Below are 5434 nucleotides of genomic sequence, written 5' to 3'. Positions count from 1 at the left end.
GTCTTTCCTAACCCCAGCAGGGCCCTTATCCAGTTACTTCTTTTTGGGTCATGACAGAGTTTGTCCATGACTGTTAGTTTTATGGTGCTTGGCCTGTCCCTTTTCAATACCAGGGTAGCTTACAGATGCTCCCTTTTCAATGCCTGGGTATCTTACAGCTTGGGTTCATCCAAGTCCCTCATCGGGCCCCACCTTTTGGGATGTTATGAACTAAGGGCAACTGAGGTTTAAGTCAAGTAAATATGACAGATGCTCAGGAGTAAATATTAGTTGGAGTCAATTAACTCCCAAATTACAAAAGCGTAGCATTAACTGTCTTCCTGTGTCTATACAAAAAGAACTTTGCTATAAAGTAAACTACGCACAGGACATAAAGGAAAGAGAAAAGCAATATTTCACTTGCATATGCAAAACCCAGAGTCCTTAGAAGAATCTGACTTTATGAGTCACAGAATCTGATTTGGGAAATTAAGTGATTAACAGATAGGGGAAGCAGAGCACAAAGGAGAAGTTAAAAGATAAACACAGAGGAATGGGAGAGCCTCAGGAGCACCATGATGGGTGCAACCCCATAAACCTAAGCTCCTATGTCAGGTAAAAAGAACAAACCAATGTTATCCAACACTCCAGCCAAAGCAATATGGGAGTCCAGGCTCCAAAGAGGAGGTGCTCTGGGGCTGGAGCAATAGCACAGCGGGTAGAGCATTTGCCTTGCACGCGGACGACCTGGGTTCGATTCCCAGCATCCCATATGGTCCCCTGAGCACCGCCAGGAGTAATTCCTGAGTGCAGAGCTAGGAGTAACCCCTGAACATCACTGGGTGTGACCCAAAAAGCAAAAAAAAAAAAAAAGAGGAGGTGGCCTGACTCTCTGTGTCCCTACTACTGGGGGATGTCAGGGAAGGCCAGTGAGGGAGCTGGGACTTCCACCCTCACTGAGCATGAACCTAATCCAGCCAGTGTGGGTGGACTGTGTGGGGAGCCCAGACTCCCTGGCACCCCCAACTTCCCACCCACCACACACACCAATCTGACAAACAGGGTGGCATCTACTCTCTCCTGTTAGAAAAATGTCAGAAGGAAACTGTTAAAACGAAAGATTTAAATAAGATCCAGTGTCTTGTAACATAATACCCAAGATGTTCAAAATTTTTATTAGAAATTGCTTATCACACTGAGAATAAGGTAGATCTCAAACAGAATTATAAAAAATGCAGTCAACAGGCCAACACAGAGGAGATAAGATGTTTGAATGATCTGAGGCAGACTTTAAAGCAGATATCATAAAATTACTTACCAAATGATCAAATTAAAACCTAAAAAAAGGAGAGAGAGAAAATTACCAAGAGGAACCAAGTGGAAGTTTGAGAATTAACTCAATAACCAAAATAGAAACTTCAAAGGGTGGGCTAAACAGCAAAATTAAGAGTTGAGAGGAAAGAGCCTATAAGCTGGAAGACAGAACAACAAAAATTACCCACCATGAGCAACAGAGAGAAGACTAGGAAAATAAGTAAAATGATCCTCAGGGACCAGGGGAATACAGTAGAAAAGCAAGGATCAAAAAACAAAAAAAAACTAACAGTCATGTCGTTGACGTTCTAGAAGAGAAGAAAGAAACTTAACATAAGGCCTCATCACAGATACTGCACTAAATATAGGAAAAGTCTCAAGGGAGATTTTTAAAAATGCATTCATTCTAAATAAGGTCACATTTAAAGATTTAATATCTTTAACATCAATCTTTTGGAAGATATAATTCAAACCATAGTATACACCAAAAGCACACACACAATGAAAAACATAAATGGAACCCAAGTAATTTTTAACCTGGGATCAAAAATAAATTAATGAAAGAAAAATAATCTATCAATAAATGGTGTGAAAGCAATTGGACATCTATAAGCCAACATTCAAATAACCAAGAACCAGAACAAAACCTTTCACCTGTATGTTATACACCAGAATTAACAAAAGGGTCCCCATGCAACTCAAAATAGGCCACAGACATAAACCTGAAACATAAACTAAACAACCTTGGGAGAAAATCTTCAGGATCTGGTACTAGATAAACAACTCTTTGACTTGATATTAAAAGTATGATCCATAAGTGGAAAACAATCATTTAAAACTTTGCTCTGCAAAATATCCTTTTTAAAGGCAAAAAGGACAAATGCTGGGAGACATTAATTGCAAACCACTTGACTCAACAAAGAAATAGAGTCTAAAATGTATAATGCACTCTCCAAACTTAGCAATAAAAGGAAATAAGCAATCTCACTTAAAAATGGCAAAAGACAAGACGAGACATTTTTCTGAAGGTAATATTCAGATGGGAGCTAAGCTTGTGGAATGATGTCAAGCATTATGAAGGAAGTGCATATTTAAACCACAGTCCATCTGTATGGCTAAAATAAAACCTAGAGACAGTACCGAAAGAAAGCTCCTTAAGGATTCAGAAAGCTGGACCACTTGTGCATTGCTAGGTCCTCCTAATAGACTGCAACCACGGTGGAAAACAGGTTGGCACCATTTTTTAAAACTGAGCATGTAGCTTCCCTAAATCTAGTGATCATATCCTTGGCTCTTGACCAAGAGAAATGAAATTTTATGTTTAAGCTAAAAAAAACCTTACACAAAATTTCATGACTGTTTCATTCGTAAAATTCCTAGAACATGGCCAATCCAAAAGCCCTTCAGTGGGGACAAACTGGCCCATCTGTATCCTGGAATCCTCGCTCCTTGGCATTGAAGAGCAAAGTGGGGATGCAAGGAACCATCTGGATGAATCTCCAGGGAGTGACGCTGCATGAAGAAGCCAATCAGAGAGTCTGCCATATCAGATGATGCTGTTGAGAGAACATTTCTAAAGTGCAGAAATGGATAACAGGTCGGAGGTGACCAGGGTAAGGAAGGGCATGTCACAGGGAAGCATATGGTAGCTTCACAGTATACATGTTGTGGTGGTGACATTGAATGTTAAGTATATTCTTTTGCAACATTATCGGACAGTTACCAGGTGCCAATTTTGTCTGAGCACATTGATTCTCAAAATAACCCTGTCTAAGAACCATGATTGAGATACACTGTTTTACATATGTGGTATCTGAGACCCAGAGTGGTTAAGTTACTCACAGAATGTCACACAGTTGGGGGCCAGTAATGGAAGTCAGGCAGCCTGTGATAGCCCACGCTCTTGCCCTCTCTTCCCTAAGACAAAGCAGCAGAATCGCTCTGGTCTGAGCCTCCAGGCACCTGCTTGTCACTCCACACCTTCTAGTCACTTCCCTGATAATGATCCTGACAGCAATAATGATAAAACACTATTAGCACCTCATTAGGCAATAAGGATGAGTTTGGCTGCCAAGCAAGATTTAAGGACCTAAAGCAAACCATTTTAGAAATGGAAAGCTTCAATGTCTTCCATAAGTGGCAAGGAAAGGCCATTTCTGCATGCCCTCCTAATGAAGAGCAGAAAGAACATGACCTTTCAACAGACCTAGAAGTACATAATTGAACAGGACAATAGTGTGCATGAGTGTGTGTGTGCGTGCGTGTGAATATGTATGTATAGAATGTATGAGTATATTGTGTATGAGTGTGAGTGTGAGTGTATGAGTCTGTGAGAGTATATGTGCATATGTGTGAGTATATGTGAGTACATATATGTGTATGTGATTGTGTATGTGAATTTATGTGTGTGCATATGTGTGTATGTGAGTGGGTGTATATGTGTGAGCATGTGTGATGTGTGTGAGTATGTGTGTGTGGTGTGAGTGTGTGTGGGGGGGGAGTGTGTATGCAGATCTGAAAGGCAGGAATATTTCAGGCTATGAATTCACCACTCCCAATCTGGCCAAGAGAATTTAAAAATCACCCACCTAGCTAGGAGGGCCCATTCGGGATGAAGATGCAGGCTGAAAGTAGACTATAGATCGAACATGATGGCCACTTAATACCTCTACTGCAAACCACAACACCCAAAAAGAGAGAGAGAGAGAGCAAAAGGGAATGCCCTGCTACAGAGGCAGGGTGGGGTGGGGGGAGTATGGGATAGGGGTGGGGGGAGGGATGCAGGGACCATTGGTGGTGAAAAATGGGCACTGGTGGAGGGATAGGCACTCGACTATTGTATGACTGAAACGCTAGCATGAAAGTTTGTAAGTCTGTAACTGTACCTCACAGTGATTCACTAATAAATAATTTAAAAATAAATAAAAGTGGTTAAATTTTCTCATCCAAAAAAAAAAATCACCCACCTAAACTTATAAAAGCCTCGTGCTTCTATTCCAGGACCCATCCACATTGTCTGACTGTGAGGGGGAAACACCAGAGTTCTGAGAGACTTGTAGACCCAGAATCACACAGTGGGGAAGACACTGTTGCCAATGTCTGAACACTTTGACACCTGACAGGACCTGTCTGTTTTTCCTGCACCATCCAGGCAGGAGAGCATAACCTTTATCTTCTCGGGGAGCTGCTGGGCCCTGAGTTTGCTGGGGAAGCAGCATGTTGCTGGGGCTCAGACCCAGTCTCCTTGGGGGGCTGAAGGACATGACAAGACATGGTGGGCGTCTTCCCAGCGCTGACTTCAAGACAGCAGGGAGGGCCTCAGATCGACCTGACCTGTGCGCTGCAGAGTGGCAGTTGACACAACGCACTTCCAGAGCGGCAGGAAGTCCTACCTGCAGGTCCCCAGGACCTGGGCCTGGCTCTGCCCTGCACACATTAGCACTCACCTATCCCCAAAGGCCTAAGATGCCAACTTGCCCAGTTCGTTCCTTGATCTACTCTGCTCTGACCTCTTCACCTCCGGATGCATGCTCCATCTGCCCTTTCAGAGGCTGCAGCAGCTTTGGCTGGTTATGGCTTTCGGGGTGCCTTAGGGAGACTGCCAGGCTAAAGCTCCCAGCCCTCCAAAACCACCACCGAGGCCCAAATCCACCCTGCCAAGATTGCACAACCCAGAAAGTCCATCATCTCCATTGCTCCCAGACTTACTACCCCACCCAGGCCTGCAGCTTCCCTGGTGTTGGTGATTTTGCTGTTCCTTCAAGTGTGACTGTGATTGTGGCGGCTGAGTCTTAGTTGAGAGCTCTGCTCTGCTGCCTCAGGCCTACACCTCGCCATTGCAGGAGGTCCAGGACGCTGAGAATGTTCTCATTGTGTTCCTACCAGGGAGCTTAGGACTCACCCTATATGTGCAGATAAAGCACCTAGGGATGGCAGTGGGCCAAAAATAAATTTCTGGGCTTGGCTCCCCTGAAACTAAAGTGACAAGAAAATAAATAATGTCACCTGCTTAGACACAGTGAGCCACAAATCATTATTGCTCTGTTAGCAGGGGGTACTTATTTTTCTTTTATCAATTCCCTGATCTAGGTCATAGCAAGAATATGCAATTCTACCCACAGAACTCTCAGTGTTTTCTGAA

The sequence above is a fragment of the Sorex araneus genome, chromosome 2, assembly GCF_027595985.1.
Source record: "Sorex araneus isolate mSorAra2 chromosome 2, mSorAra2.pri, whole genome shotgun sequence".
Lineage (NCBI taxonomy): Eukaryota > Metazoa > Chordata > Mammalia > Eulipotyphla > Soricidae > Sorex > Sorex araneus.
Note: the sequence above shows the minus strand (reverse complement) of the source record.